Below are 22271 nucleotides of genomic sequence, written 5' to 3' on the forward strand. Positions count from 1 at the left end.
ACAGCAATTTTCCATAGTTTTTTATTACATTTTTTACAGCATTCACCGTGCGGGTTAAATAATGTAATAGATTTATAGTCGGGGTCGTTACGGACGCGGCAATACAAAATATGTGTAACTTTTTAACTTTATTTTGTTTGTTTAATAGTAAAGCATTTTGTAAGGGGAAAAGCTGGGTTTTTCATTTTTTTTCACATTTTTTTTTAAATTAACTTTATTAAACTTTTTTTTCACTTTTTTACTAGTCCCACTAGGGGACTATAATATGCGATTCTGCGATCGCATTTATAATACACTGCAATACTTTTGTATTGCAGTGTATTACTGCCTGTCCGTTTAACACGGACAGGCATCTGCTAGGTCATGCCTGCGGCATGATCTAGCAGGCATTCACTCCAGGCAGACCTGGGGGCCTTTATTAGACCCCCGGCTGCCATTGGAGACACAGACACTCGGCGATCGTATCGCCGGGTGTCGGTGGGAGAGAGAGGGAGCTCCCTCCCTCTCTCCAAAACCACTCAGATGCGGTGCACGCTATTGTGCACCGCATCTGAGGGGTTAAACGGGTGAGGGGTTAAACGGGTGAGATCTATACTAATATCGATCTCACCCGGCAGAGCAGGGACGCTCCCAGCCCTGAGCTGCCTCTGGCAGCTGAGAGCAGGGAGATTTGACAACTCCCTGCTCTGTTTACTTATTCCGATGCCGCGACGTAAAAAGTCTATGGCATCGGAATAAGGCCCGTTAGTGACCGACGTAGAAACACGATGGGCCGCTCACTAACGGGTTAAATTATGTGGCTTCTGCAGTTTATTGTGATCATCACATATGGTCCGTTTCTTGCTATGTGCACTGTACTGCATATTCCATCAATTTTAGTGGATGATGCATTGCAGTGCTCATTCAACCCTCTGGACGATGTTCAGTTGCAAAGATTATATACTTTTAATATCTTCATACTTATCTCTGATCTGTGTCGATGCTGGCGCCTGCGTATTGGGACTGGAACGCAAGTTCCGTTTCCATGCATGCGCAGTAACGACTGCTCTGTTTGATGCGTTCCACCGGATTGAATATCCGGTTTGGACGCCATCTTGGAGCATGCATAGTTGATGCGCGCGGATTCTACACGCTGGTTATGTGGACATTACAGATAGATCGCCAACTGTAAGTTTATTGATTTCCACTTGGATACAATTGGCCCCTGCCTCTTTCCTAATCATTCTAATTATCTTTAGTGTCACCATTTAAGATGTTTGTACATGATCCATATATATATATATATATATATTATATTGCCTATCACTGGCTTTTCAAAGATAAAGATTTGCACCATTGTACCAATGTTTGAAATTTTGTTAAAAATGTTTTTATTCATATATATAATGGGAACTGTACATTTAATAGCTTGATTGTTAGCTGATGTATGCTCCCCCTACTTATACTTGACACCATTGTTAGTTTGTGATAGCTTGAGAAAGGTTCCTGTTGAACCGAAACATTGCTGTATTTGAGGTGAATAAATACACCCTGTTTTTCATCTACCTTGAAGTCCTGGTGCCATTACTACGTCCTATGCCGTTTTCTATATATATATATATATATATATATATATAGTCTATATTTCATGTTTCTTTTACTATCTCTATGGCAACAATAACAAAAAACACACAAATGTACTTTCCATTGATCTAAGTCAGATTAGGCTTCATCTTTTAATTATACATGTAAATAAATTCAATTATAAATTCATTTAAAATTGTTAGATTTGATTTTGATATGGCAAAAAGTTAGATTGCTAATTAAAAGAAGTGCAGACACATCTGATAAAGTAAAAATTCATTATCTGTGAAATGAAAATCTGCCTAATTTATGTTATCAGGGAAATCTGTATATCTGACTATACAAACAACTTTCTGTATATGATCTTTATATTGTACATGCAAATTATTTATTGCAACAACTATATAACAAGCTGTGAAGTTTTAATAAGATTCATTTCCTCTATAAGTGATATTAAAACAGATACAGATTGCTTCATCTAGTACCCCATGCCCCATTACCCCCCACCAAGTCAAATCATTCAAGAAGCTTCATTTGCCCATGGAAAAATGTTTTTCAGTCCCCTCCCTCAGTTATTAGTTGGAGCACATTGGTCGGCAATTCCTTACTGATACAAGGACAAGCTCAATTGCCAGCTCCCAGCAGGATGCAGACAAGCACACTGCCACATGGAGGAAGATTTATTTTGCTGTTTGACCTACTTTCACACTATCAGAAATGCTGTTTAATGTTGCTAGATTATTATTTTGTTTTAATCAAGAGGACACTGGTACTTTTTCTGGGTCTTTTTTCATTTTGGGTTTGTCACCAGTGGTAAACAGCTCATCTCTTGTATTAAAAGCCTTCTTCCCTCTCTGTCTTCTCTCTTTTGATGTGTATGCTACACTCGCAGTAATTCTGGAATTATGCCTCTTGGGGACCCTCTCTGCCTACTTTTTGCTGGGAGTGTCTTTGTAAGCCTGCTGTATCTTCTTACATGTTCCTTTGGTACCATGAACTTTACTACTATAAGAATGATGGAGGACTGGTAAAAATAGCACTCTGGTTACAAGATCATGGCATAATAGTCATGTGGCAATGGGACAACACCCAAGGAGGGCCTCTAAACGCTGGCCTATGTCTCTTGACATGCCTGATGGTGGCTTTGAAAACTGGGTGATAGCCAGCACAGAAAGACCTTTTCTAGACTAAAAGCTACACATAAATCACAATGACAAGGAAACGTAATAAATGTGATAGTGTACTATATGCCATAATACATTCTGACTTTGAAGAAAATTGCTAATGTAATTCTAAGTAACTTACCATTTCATGAACAGTTCATCTGACTTGCTAAATAACTTCATAGAAATGAGTTGTTGCATGTTTGTTTTAAGATAAAATTATTTGCATTTTCCAAACTGTTATATGCTTGATTACTATGCGACGTTGCCCTCAATTTATTGAGTTAATATTTGCTTTGAATAGCTGCTCAATTTCGGAGTTATTCAAACTTATCTATGCTATTTATCAACCCTCTGTATGCATATTGTATGAAACAATAGTCGTTTGCTTCACTTGGTGGAGCAACATAATTATTTCCATGTAGATCAATATTACACAAGGCTATTCCATATGCAAATGGTCATTCCTCGGTTGTCAGTTATTTTTATTTTTTTCCTTTTTTCTTAGTATTTGTTTTTAATATATTAAGTATTTAAAAAATATGGATTCATTCCATTACCAAACAATGATGCTCATTGACGTTCCTCACAGCTTACTGAAGTACAGATGATTTGGATTAAAAATAGTTGTTATTATACTGGCTGCAAAGATCTAGCGGGGATTCTTAAAGGTGTTGTTCCTCTTTGTTAGCTTAATACGAGGAGTACTACTATTGGTAAATAGTGATTCGCTGCAATCTGTGGGGGAGCTAGGCAGCAAGTGTTCAATTCCCTGCGGTGTGACCACAGGGACAGGGTAAATTAAGCATTATAAAGTGCCTATTGAAATCATAAGGCTGGACATGGAAATCACATACACGGATGTCCTCCAGAACTCAACATTTCTTAATAGTGTATTGTATAATAGGGTTTCTTAATCAGACACACCCTTTACGTTAGTTAAATTAGGTGGAAATATTGGTGACTGCACAATTTTACCTATTACAAAAATTGCTATATATATATATTAGTAGGTAGAAAAAAGCAGCACAAAGGATAAAGCATAAGGTGCTATGCGAACTTGTCCATAATCCACGTGGTCCTTTAGATATACAAACAACTAAATGATCGCAGCACTCAAAAGGTAGTTTGAAAAAAGAATGTGGTTTATTGACCCATGTCAAATGCTACATTTCAGTCCTCAAAGTCCTTGAGCAAGGTCCTGTTGAGAGGACTGAAACGTAGCATTTGACATGGGTCAATAAACCACATTCTTTTTTTAAACTACCTTTTGAGTGCTGCGATCATTTCATTGTTTTTATATATATATATATATATATATATATATATATATATATATATATACGGTAAAGTATAGCGGCTCAAAGTTAAAGGGTGCAATGCGAAATTGACCGTGATCCAGGGTCCATAAGTGTAGGCAAAGGAATAAATTGCAGCACTCCAAAATTGCGGTGTTAAAGTAGAAAAGGTGGTTTATTCATCAAAAGTAATGCTATGTTTCAGTCCCTCACAGGACCTTTTTCAAGCACTGCTGCGGTTGGCAATATAAATACAAGCAGAAACTGTTTAAGTCCATGCTTGGCTTTATTTCAGTCTAAAAATAAATAAGTGCTTATTCAGCATACAAGAATTGCAGCATATAAACAAAACAAACAGCTTTGGGCACTAACTATTCATGTGTGGATTCCCGGGCTCTGACCCTCTCATCTCTAACTGTAAATCTTTTATGGTTCAGTAACAGGCCCAGTGCTGGTTGGGGACCCACTGCTAAATCATTTGTAGCTGACCAGATTCTGGGTCAAGGTTTCGTGTTTATCAAAACAGCTACCTCGCTGCGATCTATAAAAAAAAAACATCCATAGAACCAAGCAAATTGTCGCTGCTCACTAGGAGGGGAACTGCAGGTTCAGAAATTTGGTGTATGTGCTTGGCTGAAAAGCCAATGGGCCGAAGCTATTGGGCTCAATACTGATCCATAAAAGCTCTGCAGTAAGTGCAAAGAGGGGCAGTGCTTGGGAAACCACACAAGGATAGTGTGGAAAGCCTGATCTAAGGAACACCGTACTCATGATTTATATTAGGTAAGGAAACCTGCTGTTTAGTATGAAGCCACAAGGGCAAGGAATTTGTTTTGTTTTAATGCTGCACATCTTGCACACACTTGTTTGTTTTTTGACTTCAATAAAGCCAAGCTTAAACTTTACACTTGCACAGTTTCTGTATTTTCATTGCCAACCGCAACCCTACATTCGCACAGATCCCAACTATTGGTGTTTCGAATGTGGGCAACGGATGCTAGGAGTAACGACATGACAACTGGTATACTTTGAGGACTAAAAGTTGCGTGTAAAGTTGGCGGCTGTACTAAAAGGCTAGGAAAGCGCCATGGTAGAACTATTTAAGCAACTGGCGCAGGCCAAAATGAAACAACACCAAGTGATGGAACAGCAACGACGAGTGCTTACAGAGGCTCTGCCCAGCGAGAAACAACTGCTGACCAAATGTGGACCAATCAAAAAGTTACTGGGCAATGCCCGTACTGGAGTGGGGAAGAGGGTGACAGGCCCCATTACTAATCCTACCTGATATATATATATATATATATATTATACATATATACTAGCTTTTATACCCGGCGCTGCTCGGGAGGTTGACTTACGGTATAGATAGAGTAAAAGCTCACTATTTAAAAACCTCTCAGTATGAATTTAATTGCTACCTCTCTATATGAATTTAATTGCTAGAGAGTGTAAATAATGTTATTGGAAGCATAAAAGAAATGAAATTAAGCAATATATTCATTACAGATTTATATAGTGTTGATTTAGGACTGCATGTTTCTATTCCAACGCTTTCTTGCAAACAATGTTTTTTGTCTTTTGATCCAGTGCCAAGATGTAGAGATTCTTTCCAGTGCCGAGCAAACAACTTATAGTTGCCCATGGGAAAAACAGGGACTTTGAAGGTGTATTCCTGCCACTTTCAGGGATTGACCTTGAGCCTTGTTAATTGTCATTGCGAAGGCTAGGCGTACTGGGAACTGTTGCCACTTGAACTCGAAAGGAACATCATATGGACTTAGGGGAATGCGAGGAATAAAGACAACTTCCCCCTTGGCACATCCTGTTAGTATGGTGGCCTCAATGACGTGATCCATCTGTAACGTCTATGGCCACGATCCTTCGTCCTGACTTAAACCTCGACGGTCGTGACATGGACATCTTACATGCATGCAGCGTCGTCCTCCTGTGAGGCGCCGGAATTCACTTCCGGACATCGAGACTATCTCCGGCGGGGGCGCGCGCACAGTCTTAAAGGGCCAGTGTGAGCATTTTGCAGGATGTCTGCAATCTAGCCCAGGATGCCCTGGGCTATGAAAAGGGCTCTGCCCTCTTGCTTTTTGCCAGAGCGTTGTTTGTTACCCATAGTTTGTCGTGCTAATGGTCCCCCAGTATCTTCCAGTTTCCCAGTGTACATTGTTCCTGTATCCCGTATCCTGTTTCCGTGTTACCCAGTTCTAGTGCCGTGCTGTGCTGTTGCCGTGCTGTGCTACAGTCTACGCTTGATTTGCTACGCCTCACCTGACGTCTTCCCGCCACCTGGTTCAGGATGTGCCTGCCTCGCTACTGTCTACGTTGCCTCAGGTATCTTAGCTGAACTATTGAACTCTGTACTTACCTGTTTGGCCAGCTGCCCTCCCGCAACGTGGTACGGCTCAGTGGATCCACACCCCGCTTCGTGACACCATCAACTTCTTGACACACAGCCTCGTCTTGTTGCAAAGTTTCAGAGCGTCAATGTTTCTCAACAGCATGATAGGTGAGCCAATCTTCAACATCAATCGATGGGTAGGTAAGCCAGGCGGCTCGAGAGAGTTGAGAAATTCTGTTGGATAGTACACCGCCTGATCGGGGTCAATAACTGTGTCGGTGAACTTGTACAGCTTTTCTTGACCTGTCAGAGTCATTTGAATTTTCTGATTGATGGCGTTGACAGAATCATTCTTTGGAGCCAGTATTGCCCGTTGACATAACCATTCATGATCTCTGTAGTTGAAGGCAATGTTGGGAAATACACATTTTGTAAGCTCTTCCACCGACTTGGGAAAATTTGCTAAATCATTATGAAAGCTGATCAGATCCGTCCCATTGTCAACGTGAACATCTCCATTCCCCAGATTGAGTAATCTGCTGGCAAACTCACCAGCTGTGGCATCTCCATGCAGATGAACTCGCATATTGGTAGTCAGACTCATCTTCTTCACATGCCTCCACAACACCGACTGCTTCAAGCAAGCTATCAATTAGTCTGCTGGTGTTCCATTTGGAACAATAGGCAACGTCTGACGGAAATCACCGGCCAACACCAAGATGACACCTCGCATGACTGTATTGTTTCCACGCAAGTCCTGCAGAGTTTGATCCAGAGCTTCAAGCGCCAACTTATGTGCCATCGTGCATTCATCCCAGACAATCATCAAACATTCTTGCAGGACATTTGCCACACCAGTACCTTTGCTTATGTTACAAACAGGAGATGCATCTCGAGTCAAGTTGAGCGGTAATTTGAACGCTGAATGAGCAGTTCTGCCACCATCAAGCAATGTTGCCGCAATGCCTGAGGAAGCAACAGCCAGAGCAATCTTGGATTGTTGTCGGATTTTTGCCAACAACAGGTTTATGACAAACGTCTTTCTTGTCCCGCCAGAAGCATCCAAGAAGACAATACAACCAGTGTTTTTCACAACCATGTCCAAGATCTGATTGTGCGCCGTCATTTGGTCAGCAACCAAAAGAGGTTCATTCGTTACGAGATAAGTCTCCAGAGCGTCCAAGTCTTTCGTCGTTGTTCCTTTCCGTCGCAGGAAGTCCCAGTAACTCAAGTCTCTTTCCAACCATCATGAGGGTCTTTTCTTCAAGTAGGATCAATGACATGTTGAACATTTGCGGAGTACAGTTGTCCAATTGGAGTCCTGGGTTTTGCCGTCATGCTTGCAGATGAACATCCTCTGAGAGGTGCTCTTTGTACTTTTCCCACAGTTCAAGTGGTTTGGATGGTCCACACGTCGTGAGTATGACAGCAAATAGGTTTCGTAAGCTTGCGGGTAATTGGCAGGTTGCTGCTTCCTCTAAAGACTTGTCCCAATGAGAATCACTCTCAAGTAGTCCCGTTTCTTGACATTCTTGCCGATAGGTTGTACAAACATGGTCACCAACAGTCTTGAGGCTAACAAACTGCTACTGTGTGAAGAAGCAACCGGAGGAAGAAGCACTCGTGGTTGTTTGGGTGCATTGTGTAGACTCTGCCAAGAGCATCACTTGACTTGATTCCAACATGACCTTCAACTGGTGTTCCTTGGACTCTTTGCTTGAAAACTCTTGTAGATTTATTCCACATATAATACTTTGGAACATCGCAGTATAGGAGTGTCGTTGCAAAGTCATCTTATTGGCAAAGCTTGAAGAATGCGGTCAGCGTGGTGTCTTTGGGCTTCAAAACTTGTTGTGCAACAGTTTCCTCGGTGAAGTGTACGCTCTGTCCATTTTCCAAGTGGACGTTGAGATAAACTACTGTCGGATAGCGGTCGTGAATTGGAAGTCCAACATTCGCCATATAGCCCTGTTGCTACTGATGTAACGTCCAGTTTGGAAGCAATCGATTTCATCAATTGTTCTTTCTTGGCGATTGATTTCATCAGTTGTTTTTCCTTGTCTTTCCAATCCTTTGTTGACATATTTGCAGATGTACTTGATCGCCTTAACTGAGTTGCAATATTCAACATTGACGAGAGATTGAAAGGTTTTGGAAAGAAATGGCGAGTAGAGTACAATCCATCTGTTGTCAACCTCGGATGTCCTGGTAACTATTGCCAATTTTTATCTTCATCAATGCAGTGAACCCGCCTTCTTCCACTTTTCTTCTGTGATAAAGTGGATAACAATCCTCTCCAGACTGAGTTTCATGGATCAGCTGTCTTGGGAATCTTTGTACAGAAGCCTTCTTTCATGCATGGGGAGCTTGGATTCAGTCTTCAACATGGTCCATGGACCATGTTCTTCATGATGATGTTGAATAGCTTTTGATCTTTTTGTGCATTTGGGATCTCTGCACTAATGACAGAATCAATCTGATTTGGTCGGATCTTCTCCTTCAGCCAGATCAGTATATGTGTGTGAGGCAAACCTCGTTTTTGCCTTATGCACATGAAGCATTGAGTTTCTCCAAATACCTTGCCCTTCGTGAGGACATTCATGAACTTGATAACCTTTTGTCGAAAGACTCGGGCTACCAGATAGTGTCTATCAGTCGCCGATTGTACTGGCAAGAGCTCTTGGCGAATTTCTTTCCATGTTGGGTTACACGTAAATGTAACAAAAAGGTCAGGCCTTCCGTATTTTCGCAAATATGTCATGGAGCATATGTCGAGGGCTCCCTGTGAAGCTGGAAGGCAAGATAACCATCTGACCAACATAACTCGTGTTTCCATTGTTGACAATAGCATCTCGAAGGTGGATATAGCTTTCAGCGCGAAGTGCCTTCTGATTGAAACGGATGAAGCGAAGTCGCTCCGTTTCAATTTTGGCATACATATCAACCAAAAACTGATGGAAAAGATTTTGGCACATCAACAGGTGATTTGAATGGCTCGCCTGCATCATAATTCGATAGGCGTAGAAGGCCATGCACAAAACTTTTTTCCTGGCGGTAACATTTCCGGTACTTGGAGTTGTTTGGAAGATTTGAATATCGTATCCGTCTTCACCTTGCCAAAAGATCAGTGGGTACTGATGTGCGTCATATGATTGATGGGTTTCAGAAACTCTCTGCAGTTGATTATCACGCTTCTGCAGCACAATATCCCGATTTTCAAATTCCCCAACGATGATGACAGCAACTTCATTGACAGTTGGTGCATTATATCACCGCTCATGCTCTCCTGTTGGCCTTCGGTCAGCCTTGATGACCACTTTGTAGTTATCCGAAGTCATGATTCCAAAGAGCTCTTGAATATCTCGACATAACAGTGATGTTCGTGAAGCATCTGCTGCAGTTCCAGCAAAATCTCGGCCCGAGTTCCAGGGACATTGCTGTGTCATTGCTGAACTTGAAGCTTTTCATCGCCCATTAAATAAATCTGCAGAAACTTTGGTGGTTCATTGGGCAATGGCAGGAGCGATCCAAGTCGATGGCAAACTTGTCCCTGAATTTTGAAAGTGGGCATGAAGCCTCTCTCTCGAATTTCGTTCACACCAAACAAGGTCATCTGAAAGCAAGAGTTGTATCACCTCAAATTTCCCAGAAAGTGCTTGGTTTGGGGAGTGTTCGCAGGCATCAGTGAATTGAGTGGTTCTGGTGGTGCAGTAAGTGGGGGTAGTTGAACCTTGCCAGCAGAGCAGCACATGCCAGGTGGCTCTGACTTCCACTTCTGGGCTTCACAATGTTCACAGGTCGTGTCCATGTTTCCAATATTGACCAAGTCGTGCAAATCATATTCAATTGTTGGGTCGTATTGCATAGCAGCTTTGTTCATGCAATCCCAAGATGTTCGTCGAGAAACAATATTTATTGCGCCTTGTGCTCGAACCCGACGAACAGTCGCTTGAGGTGTTTCTTCAGCTCTTGGGGTTGCTTGTCGCAATCTTTGCAATTCAACTCGATCTTCAGTCTCTTCAGGTGCTTCTTCAGCTGTTGTGGTCGCCTGTCGCAATCTTTGATCTTCAAGCCGAGCATTGGTCATTTCTGGCGTTTCTGCTGCTCGATGTATCCTTTGAGCCAATGGTTGACCTTCTCTTTGTTCAGGAGTTTCTCTTTTGGGAGCCATGGTCAGTGAAAAGTTAATTTCAGTATAAAAGTGACTTTTAAACCATTTAAAAGTGGCAAAAGAAGGAAACATTGTTCGATGTCCAATGCAATCACAAATCGCTATTGGTTTGTTTTTCAACCAATTAAAGTGACTTTTAAACCAATCAAAATCTGCAAAAGGAGGAAAACTTTGTGAAATGTCCAGTCCAATCAAAAATTGCTACTGGTTTGTTGTACAACCAATCAAAAATCGTGTTGGTTTGTTTTTCAACCAATCAAAAAACGCTATTGGTTTGCTTTTCAACCAATCAAAATCACGATCAGGCAAGTGTGTACTTCGATGCAAATTGAAAAGTGAATGGCAGTGAAACGTAAATTTCTGTAAAAGTGATTTTTAATCCAATCAAAAATCGCAAAAGGATGCAAACTTTGTTCAATGTCCAGTCAAAAATAGCTATTCCCTGACTTTAAACCAATAAAAAAAAATCGGGCTTCAAATAAAAAAACTTTCCAAAAAAATAATAGAGATAAATAGTGCTGTTACAAACTGCAACTTGTCCCTCACAACACAAGCTTTCATACGACTATGTCGAAAGAAAAATAAAAAAAGTTATGGCGTTTGAAAGATAGGGAGGAAAAATTAAAATGTAAAAATGACTGCGATAGTGAAATTTATCATCACTGAACATTGGATCTGAAAAAATGAGAAAAGGTGGATGCTCATTTGAGGTCAGCCAAAGATTGTTTCTTGCGTTCCGAACACTCTTCTGGGGAGAGATATTCCCAAACTAATATTTCTTATGATATGAACAATTTTTCCCATACCCTAATACCTCAAATTTATTTTTCTTGTAGAATAGTGGAGTACTGCAAACCATGAACGAAAAGTGTTCCTAGAAATGAAGGTATACTTCATAGACAACGACATTATCGCTCAGGAACAGAGGAATTACCTCCGCTATGTTGGAAATGATCACTCCCAAAACAGACGTAGAAGACCAGATGGGGGACAAGATACGAGGCGTATCAGCTACTCTACAAGCAATGGTGATCGTGATCGTGATTTTTTAGGTGGAACATCGGAGGGGAGGAGACAATCCCAGCTGTATACCACCAACAAAGAACCAGACGTGGAGGCAGGAGACACTGCAAACAACGCAAACGCCAGATATCCCAGGACACCCAAGCAGATAACGACACAAACCCAAGCTCTTCGCAAGATGGACTCTCACCCAAAACACTCGTGGTAAATATCTCCTCAGTTTCACTTACAGAAGCACAATTATCTGTACTGGATAAGGGGTTGTCTTTTTGTCCAACGAGTAAAACGGATTGGATTAATTTAGAATTGGATTTACAAAAAATTGTTCGTACCATTAAATTAAAAACCTGGTTTGCTGAACAGAACCATGAGCCCAGAGTTGAGTTATCTAGGGAACTTAGACTTGCTGATTTTGATCTCTCCTTGAAGAGTGATTTTGTCCCCTTCAGCAATGTGGTAGCTATTGAAACCTTCATGACAGCCATTAAATTAGACGTGGACAGCTTGAGAGTGAACTCGAGGACATCTAAGTTTAAACATCCAAATATGACCACAGTAGAGATGGAGGCACTTAAACAATTAAGAGAGAATAAAAATATTACCATTAAATCGGCGGATAAGGGGGGAGCAGTTGTAGTGATGGATACGGATAAATATATAGAGGAAATTAGGAGACAACTTCAAGACCAACAAGTGTATGGTATGCTAACTAATGACCCTAAGTTCAATATAGGGAAACATATTGATAGATTATTTGATAGCGCAGCCACAAATTATATTATTGATGAGAATTTGAGAAAATTCCTGTTTGTTAAAAATCCTATAACACCTATCATATACATACTCCCTAAAATCCATAAGTCCCTCATCAATCCACCGGGGAGACCAATAGTGTCCAGCATTGGGTCCATTTTTGGTAATATTTCAATTTTCCTAGATAAAATACTTTGCAAATATGCGAGGGAGGTGTCCTCCTATATACGAGATACCGCAGATTTTTTAATTAAGATCAAAGGTATACAGATTCCTACGATGGCCCTGTTGTGTTCGTTCGATGTTGTTAGCCTATACACATCGATTGACCACAGCAGAGGCTTGTCAGCAATACATAGAATCCTCTCCACGGGTGAATATACATCTGAGTGTATTGATTTTCTCATTTTACTATTGGAGGTTGTCCGGAGGCAAAATAATATTTTATTCAGGGACCAATTTTACGTACAGCTGAGGGGGACGGCAATGGGTGCCAACATGGCACCAACATTTATATGGCAACATTGGAGAGAGAGTCGGTCTATGTATCCCACCACTTCGAACATGTTCTGAGGTGGTGGCAATACATAGACGATATTTTTTTTCATTTGGCTGGGTACTGAGGCAGAATTAAACATGTTCCATAAATACATGAATGGTATAGATATGGATATCAAGTTTACATTGGTACAGTCAACAACATGCATACAGTTTTTCTAGATACTACTATAACAAAATGTGACACAGGATTGACAACAGATATCTACATTAAACCAACAGATCGGAATAATCTGCTGAAGTTTGAGAACAATCACCCAAGATGACTGGTGAGAGTACTTCCATATAGCCAGTTATTGAGGGTGAGACTAATAGCGGAGGGTGAGGAAAAAACTGCTAATAGATTGGAAGAGATGGGAGATAAATTTATTTCTAGGGGTTACCCAAAAAAACTGGTGAAACACCATACTGATAGAGTGATGTAGATAGACAGAGAGTCCTCTTCTGGGAGAGTGAATGACAAAATGGGCATGTGTAAAAGGATACCTTTTATATCTACATATGCAGAATCGAGCAATAGTGTAGCTGCGATAATTCGAAAACATTGGCCAATTCTGAAGAGCAATTTGAAGTATGTTCCAGAGTTTGATCTACCACCTTTAATGTTGTATAAACGATCGTATAATCTTAAGGCTAGATTGGTTAAAGCTGATGTAGGTGGCATTAGGGAGACCAGACAGATGTTCTTGGGAACAAAAAAACTTTGGTGCTTCCCATGCCTTAACTGCATAAATTGTACATATACGTTGAAGGGAGTAGTGTTTACACATCCCTTCACTGGGGAAGAATTTAGTATTAAACATTATCTTACTTGTATGTCGGATGATGTAATTTATTTGTTGCAGTGCCCCTGTAATTTGTTCTATATAGGGGAGACGACACTGGAGTTTAAAACGCGGATGAACAACCACAGATTTACAATCAGGAATAAACGATTGGATTTGCCAGTGTCCAAACATTTTTCTGAGGCTGGCCATACAGAAAAAGATTTGTGCTTTAGGATAATCGACCATATAGTGAAAACCAGACGAGGGGGGGACGGGACAGGGTAGGTCAATTAAGGAGACGAGAGTTACAATGGATCTTTAAATTAAATACACTATGGCCATATGGTTTAAATGTTGATTTCAAGTTGAAGGGGATTGGTTAGGGGATGGTTTACCTGGTTCTGGGGTTTCCTCTACATGCCAGTGTTGGGGTTGGTATAACATCAAGTGCATATTTCTTAAATAATTATATGATTTTGCGAAATATTGTTAAAGAATGTCATTTATTCTAATTCTAACTTTTTATTACGGATTGAAACTGTTTGATCCTCAAGATTGAAAGACTAGCCTGATATGGATCCCCTCAAAATATAAAGAGAATGTGTGAATATAGAAGGTTTCCCTGTGTATAAATTATTATATAAATTATTTTGTAATTAAACTACTTTTTCTCCAGAGATGTACCTGAGTCGGTTAATGGTTAGTGACATGCAATATATGTTACTAGGGTAAATAAGACCTAATTAAACATCTTTCTATAGTTGTATAGCATAAACGCCGTAACTAGGCATTTTTTGTGTTTCGGTCCCCCATTCTAATCCCGTTTGAAGCAGAATACTGCGATAATTTGGATTAGTGAGTGGAATATTCCCCAAACCGTGGGTAATTTGCATATATACATATACCTATAAATATTGAATACTGATATAGTGTAATTCCTGTGGGGGTTAAAACATATTTGTGCACAACAGGCTAAAACATATTTGTACACAACAAGACAAATAGTAAAGAAAGGCAAGTAAGGGTTAAAAGGTTCCTCCCTAGAATTTCGAATAACACTAACCTGGTACGGAAGGCTCTACTGAGCATGCATATGATGCACTTCGAGCGAAGGATGTGCGTGTCACGCTGTGCGTTTCATGACTCAGTTGCACTGTGGAGACTAGGAAGGCGTATACGGAACTATTGAGTCCGCGCATGCGCCCTAAAGACATAGAAATGTCAAACACAGGATGTTCTAACAATGAGGGTATCCGGTAATGGTGAGTCGATTCTGAATGTCAATATAATCTTGATTGTAATTTTAAAACACCTGCACTGTATTAATTAGCACTTAGCACTTTATACTACATATATAAGGAATGTCAAATGATGTTCGTTATAGGTTTGAAGGAATATAATGATTGTATTAATAGGTATATGTATTACTGTTTTTACACTTGTCAATGATTGACATACAAAGTTTTATGGGAATTTGTATTAATTATTCAACCCAGGAAGTGGGTATTTATATGTGCACTATTCACATGTTTTGTTATGCTTGAGAAAGGCCCCATTGAGTAGGGCTGAAACGTCGCATGTGGTGAATAAATCCACTTTTTCACTAACAAGGTGTGCCGTCTCGAGGATTTGACTTGGTATCTGGGGACACTGGTCACGTGTCCAAACGGGAATATTGCACCCTGACCGCACATATTTGGAAAACGGTGCTGCTTGGTTATCCCTCCTTTTGAACTATATATATATATATATATATATATATATATATATATATATATATATAAATGTATATACGGAACAAAAGCAAGTAAACACAGCACTCCACAGATCCAAGAAATCAGGCCATGTGCTCGTCACCAGCGGATGAATCAATTCCCCTTCTTTTTAGAGAGAAAACAGCGTAGGACGTAGTAACGGCACCAGGACTCCAAGATAGATGAAAAACAGGGTGGATTTATTCACCTCAAAACACAGCAACGTTTCGGTTCAACAGGAACCTTTCTCAAGCTATCACAAACTAACAATGATGTCAAGTATAAGTAGGGGGAGCATACATCAGCTAACAATCAAGCTATTAAATGTACAGTTCCCATTATATATATCACTGGCTTTTCAAAGAAAAAGATTTGCACCATTGTACCAATGTTTGAAAAATGTTAAAAATGTTTTTATTCATATATATAATGGGAACTGTACATTTAATAGCTTGATTGTTAGCTGATGTATGCTCCCCCTACTTATACTTGACACCATTGTTAGTTTGTGATAGCTTGAGAAAGGTTCCTGTTGAACTGAAACGTTGCTGTGTTTTGAGGTGAATAAATCCACCCTGTTTTTCATCTATCTTGGAGTCCTGGTGCCGTTACTACGTCTTACGCTATTATATATATATATATATATATATATATATATATATATATAGAAAAAATAGAGCAGAGAAGCAGCACTCAATAGCAAAAAATGAAGTTTATTCACCCAACACAGCAACGTTTCACTTCCACGCTTCCATGGAGGAAGTGAAACGTTGCTGTGTTGGGTGAATAAATTTCATTTTTTGCTATTGAGTGCTGCTTCTTTGCTCTATTTTTTCAATATACCATACTGGGAGAACGTCACTCCCTGTTATCTGAAGCTTAGCACCAGCTGTATTTGTTTTTTTGCACAGTGCTGCTCCTATTATATGTTTGTTTCTATATATATATATATATATATATATATATATATATATATATATATATATATATACATACATACATACATACATACATACATACATACATACATACATACACTCCTCAACATTGAAATTGCAACACCAAGAAGGAAAAGTTTGGAATTGTGGAAATCACAGGATGAATACACATGTTAATGAGATGCAAATGCTCAAAAATTAAAACTAATATTCCAAACCTCTTGATTTATTCAGTATCAAGTTTTAGAGCCACACGCGTAGATACACGCACTTACACGCCTTGGCATGCTATCAAGGAGGTTATTAATGGTTGTCTGAGGAACCTTATGCCACGCTGAATGCACTTGGGTATGCAAATCATCAAGATTGGCTGCTGGCAGCTCCCTTTGCAATTGCTCACAGATGACGTCCAAAATGTGCTCGATGGGAGACACTGCAGGCCATGGTAGCATGTTTAGGCCACATAGGCTCCTCACAGCAGTACGGTCAACATGTGGCCTAGTGTTGTTCTATTTGAAAAACGGCTTCCGGGACACTTTGGAGAAATGGACATATCACTGGTTTCACAACTAAATCAATGTAACTTCGATCTGTACCTGAAATGAAGACTAGAGGAGTCCGGCTACTGTACATTATGCCACCCCACACCATAATCCCGGGAGTAGGAACGGTGGGACGTTTCCTTGTGAAGGCCTCTTTATGGCAATGACCACGTTGTCTCCAGACCAATATCCAGAAAGAATCTGAGACCAAGCGGGACTCATCACTGAAGAGGATAGACCCTCATTCCAGCCTCCATTGCCATCTTGTTGTGCACCATGATACGTAGCCTTTCAGAATGGTCCATAGAACACCTGTAGTTGGACATCTGGCTCATAGTACAATGTCGTGCAAATGCCTTCTGATGGTTTTTGTTGACACTGGTTGCTGCTCTATGCTTGGGATGTGACGTTCAATTTCACTTGCCGTACAGAATGGATCCCTATGTGCCTTTTTTCCAATCAGATGATCCGTCAGTGCAGAGGTTTGCCTCCACACACCTCTTCCTGTCATTCCAGTTCGTTGTTGTTCACCCAACCTCTGGGACACGCAACGTTGAACAGTGCTGACATCTCAGCCTAGGCGTGTAGTGATCTGCCGGAGTGATAAACTAAGGTCTCTCAGTTCAAGGTTTCTGTCCCTCTCATTTTGCAACAAGTGCCGATAACTGGCACGTCGATGAATCAGGAAGCATCGCACAATCATCCCGCATCACTTGACTATTGAGTTTTCATGAGGCTAAAAAACTTTGCTTCCAATCTGGCTTTTATGCCCTCCCAAATGCCGTAGATTGAAGCTAGGTGCTTGAAAATTTTATTATTTGCAGATCTTCGCGACACCTGCTACTACCTTGATTTGCATAACTTTACAGCTTTCCCTTCTTGGTGTTGCAATTTCAATGTTGAAGAGTGTATATATTACAGAGAGATAAGGAAAAAGAAAGAGAGAGATACATAAACATTTTTTATATAATTTTTAGACCATACACTCTGTAATAAGGGATGTATTCATTGGTATTGAACATGTGGTACAATGACTTATCCATCTGTCTACAAACAGCGAAGTAATTAGATCTCACTAATGAGTTATTAGAAAACAGACTAAAGTAATACAGAACAGTATAACACTCAAACCTGCTTCTTTGACAATCCTGCTTATAATGTTACAGAAAATATGAAAACATTTGTTATATTAACAAATAAATTAATTAAATGTTGTAAGCATAAAATTTCACATTACCTTTACATTACCATTACATAAATCATTTTACAATACAATATAACGTTTATCCCTGAAACTAATTTAGAAGCTAATGGTCAAAATCTATGAAGCTGTATGTAGTGCTTAACCCCTTAAGGACGCAGCCTAGTTTTGGCCTTAAGGCTCAGAGCCCATTTTTCAAATCTGACATATTTTACTTTATGTGGTAATTACGTCGGAATGCTTAAACCTACCCAAGCGATTCTGAGATTGTTTTCTCGTGACACATTGGGCTTCAGGTTCGTGGTAAAATTTGGTCGATATATTCAGTGTTTATTGGTGAAAAATTGCAAAATTTAGAGAAAATTTTGAAAAAATTGAATTTTTCAGAATTTAAATGCATCTGCTTGTAAAACAGACGGTTATACCACCCAAAATAGTTACTAGTTCACATTTCCCATATGTCTACTTTAGATTGGCATCATTTTTTGAACATTCTTTTATTTTTCTTGGACGTTACAAGGCTTAGAACATAAACAGCAACTTCTCATATTTTTAAGAAAATTTCAAAAGCCTTTTTTTAAGGTACCTCTTGAGTTCTGAAGTGGCTTTGTGGGGCCTATGTATTAGAAACCCCCATAAAACACCCCATTTTAAAAACTAGACCCCTCAAAGTATTCAAAACAGCATTTAGAACGTTTTTTAACCCTTCAGGCATTTCACAGGAATTAAAGCAAAGTGGAGGTGAAATTTGCAAATTTCATTTTTCTTGCTGAATTTCAATTTTATTCATTTTTTTTTCTGTAACACAGAGGGTTTTACCAGAGAAACTCTACTAAATATGTATTGTCCAGATTCTGCAGTTTTTATAAATGTCCCACATGTGTCTCTAGTGCGCTCGTGGAATAAAACACAAGCCCCAGAAGCAAGGAAGTACCTAGTGCATTTTGAGTCCTCTTTTTTTTTTTTTTATTAGAATATATTTTAGGCAGCATGCCAGGTTTCAAGAGGTGTTGAGGTGCCAAAACAGTAGGAATCCCCCAATAGTGACCCCATTTTGGAAACTGCACCCCTCAAGGAATTCATTTATGGTTGTTGTTACCATTTTGACCGCACAGTTTTTTCCCAGCACGTATTTGAATTGGGCTGTGAAATGAAAAAAAATTCATTTTTTCCAATAAAATGTCATTTGTGATCAAAATTTCTTATTTTCACAGGGAACAAAATAACCCATTTTGTTGCCCAATTTGTCCTTAGTGTGGCAATACCCCATTTGTGGTGATAAACTGCCGTTTGGGCCCATGGGGGGGCTCAGAAGGAAAGGAGCGCTATATGTTTGTTGGAGTCCAGATTTTGCTGGATTGGTTTTCGGGTGCCATGTCGCATTTGCAGAGCCTCAGAGGTATCAAAGCAATGAAAACCCACCAAAAGTGACCCCATTTTGGAAACTACACCCCTCAAGGAATTCATTTATGGGTAATGTGACCATTTAGACCCCATAGTTTCTTCACAGAACTTATTTGAATTGGGCTGGGAATTAAAAAAAATATATATTTTTTTCCAATAATATGTAATTTTAGCTCAAAAATTCTTATTTTCACAAGAAATAAAATACTCCATTTTGTTTCCCAATTTGTCCTGAGTGCAGCAATACCACATTTGTGGTGATAAACTGCCGTTTGGGCCCATGGGAGGGCTCAGAAGGAAAGGAGCGCTATTTGTTCTTTGGAGTCCAGATTTTGCTGGATTGGTTTTCGGGTGCCATGTCGCATTTGCAGAGCCCCAGAGGTATCAAAGAAATAGAAACCAACCACAAATGACCCCATTTTGGAAACTACACCCCTCAAGGAATTAATTTATGGGTGTTGTGACCATTTTGACCCCATAGTTTTTTCACAGAACTTATTTGAATTGGGCTGGGAATGAAAACAAAATTATTTTTTTCAAATAATATGTCGTTTTGGCTGAAAATTTCTTTTTTTCACAAGAAACAAAATACCCCATTCTGTTGCGCAATTTGTTCTGAGTGCCGCAATACCCCATTTGTGGTGATAAACTGCCGTTTGGGCCCATGGGAGGGCTCAAAAGGAAAGGACCACCATTTGGCCTACTGGGGATTTTCTATTGCAAAGTCATATATGCAGAAGCCCCTGAGGTACCAGTACAGTTGAAACCCGCAAGAAGTGACTCCGTTTTAAAAACTACACCCTTAAGGCATTCATCTAGAGGTGTAGTGAGCATTTTGACCTGAGACCTACACCCCATAAACTGTAATGTGTGTTCTCCCGGATATGGCAATACCCTAGATGTGGCTGTTATCAGCTGCCTGGACACACAGCAGGGCCCAGAGGGGAAAGACGAGGGGGATAAGCTGTGCGGAGTGCATCAGGGTAAGTAAAATTGGGGTAAATTATAAACCAAGGGATGTATGATAAATTTTAAAACACTCTTTCATACAGAGCTATTCGGGACACGTGTCACATTGATATATTGTGTCATCCCTTATCGCCCGCTTATAGCAGACTTTGCACCTCTTTTGACTTTTTCCCTTCTTGCCAGTTTGGGGAACTTCTCCTGGAAAGTGTTGCCCTGGTACGATGCGTGTGGCCCCGCTTCCAGAAGTACTGGGTGCCCCTACCTTCTTGGTCCCTAAAGATTAGGTTCTTGATAATCACCTCTTGAAATTCCAGGAAAGTTCCCGTCTGGCCTGTACATCGATGTAGCACGTACGCATTGTACAATGCCATCTGTATGCTGTGCCCGGCCAGCTTCTTATACCACACCACATGGCGCTGTAGGGCTTTAGGATTTGATCTGACAAGTCCATCCCTCCCATGTACGTATTGTAGTCCAGGATGCAGTCTGGTTTGGGGGTGGCCTTTCCTTCATATATCCTAAACCTGTAGGTATACCCTGATGCACTCTCGCACAGCTCAGACATCTTCACGCCATACCTTGCCCTCTTACCCGGCAGGTACTCGCGGAATTGAACCCTCCCTTTAAAATGTACCAAGGACTCATCAATAGAAATACACGTCTCGGTGGTGTATGCTTGGGAAAACCGGGCACTGGAACGGTCTAATAGGGGTCTCCATTTATACAAAAGGTCAAAACTGGGGTCATCTCGGGGTGGGCGCTGCTCATTATCAGTATAATGTAAGATGCGAAGTATTGCCTCATTTATTTATTTTTTTAGGTTCCAGTTCAGTTCTGAAGTTGCTTTGAGGGGCCCATATATTAGAAACCCCTATCAAACACCCCATTTTAGAAACTAGACCCCTCAAAGTATTCACAACAGCATTTAGAAAGTTTATGAACCCTTTAGGTGTTTCACAGAAATTTAGAGCAAAGTAGAGGTGAAATTTACATTTTTTTTTGTCAGAAAATCCTCTTTATACCATTTTTTTTTATAACACAAAAGGATTTATCAGAGAAACGCAACTCAATACGTATTGCCCAGATTCTGTAGTTTTGAGAAATATCCCACATGTGGCCCTCGGGCGGTAATGGACTGAAGCACCGGCCTCCGAAGCAAAGGAGCACCTAGTGGATTTTGAGGCCTCTTTTTTATTAGGCACCATATCCGGTTTGAAGAGGTCTTGTGTTGCCAAAACATTGGGAACCCCCCAAAAGTGACCCCTATTTGGAAACTAGACCCCTTGAGGAATCCATTGTAGTTTTCTTGGGGTGCATGCAGCTTTTTGATCAGTTTTTATTCTATTTTTAGGTGGCGTGGTGACTAAAAAACAGCAATTCTACTATTGTTTTTTTATACTATTCTTTTTACAGCGTTCACCGTGCGCTATAAATGACATATTCACTTTATTCTGCGGGGCGATACGATTACGGCGATACCCTATGTTTATAGTTTTTTTTTATGTCTTATGGCGGTTGCACAATAAAATACGTTTTGTAAACAATCATTCACTTTTTCTGTTACCTTATTCTAAGCGCCATAACTTTTTTATTTTTCAATCAATAAAGCCGTGCGAGGACTTATTTTTTGCGTAACGAACTGTAGTTTCGATCAGTACCATTTTTAGGTACATGCGACTTTTTGATCTCTTTTTATTCCATTTTTTGGGAGGTGAAGTGACCAAACAATTGTGATTCTGGGACGGTTTATTATTATTTTATTTTACGGCGTTCACCGTGCGGGATAAATAACTAAATAATTTTGTAGTTCAGGC

General features: G+C 40.0%; 1 protein-coding gene and 1 pseudogene across 2 annotated transcripts in view; both read right to left on the reverse strand.

Annotated features, from left to right (window-relative positions):
• SGCZ (sarcoglycan zeta) overlaps window positions 1-22271 on the reverse strand; it is a 982319-nt gene that overhangs the window by 791919 nt on the left and 168129 nt on the right. The window lies entirely within an intron of this gene.
• LOC142656394 (uncharacterized) lies at window positions 8172-9409 on the reverse strand (annotated as a pseudogene).

This window comes from Rhinoderma darwinii, chromosome 1 (genome assembly GCF_050947455.1).
Source record: "Rhinoderma darwinii isolate aRhiDar2 chromosome 1, aRhiDar2.hap1, whole genome shotgun sequence".
Classification (NCBI taxonomy): domain Eukaryota; kingdom Metazoa; phylum Chordata; class Amphibia; order Anura; family Rhinodermatidae; genus Rhinoderma; species Rhinoderma darwinii.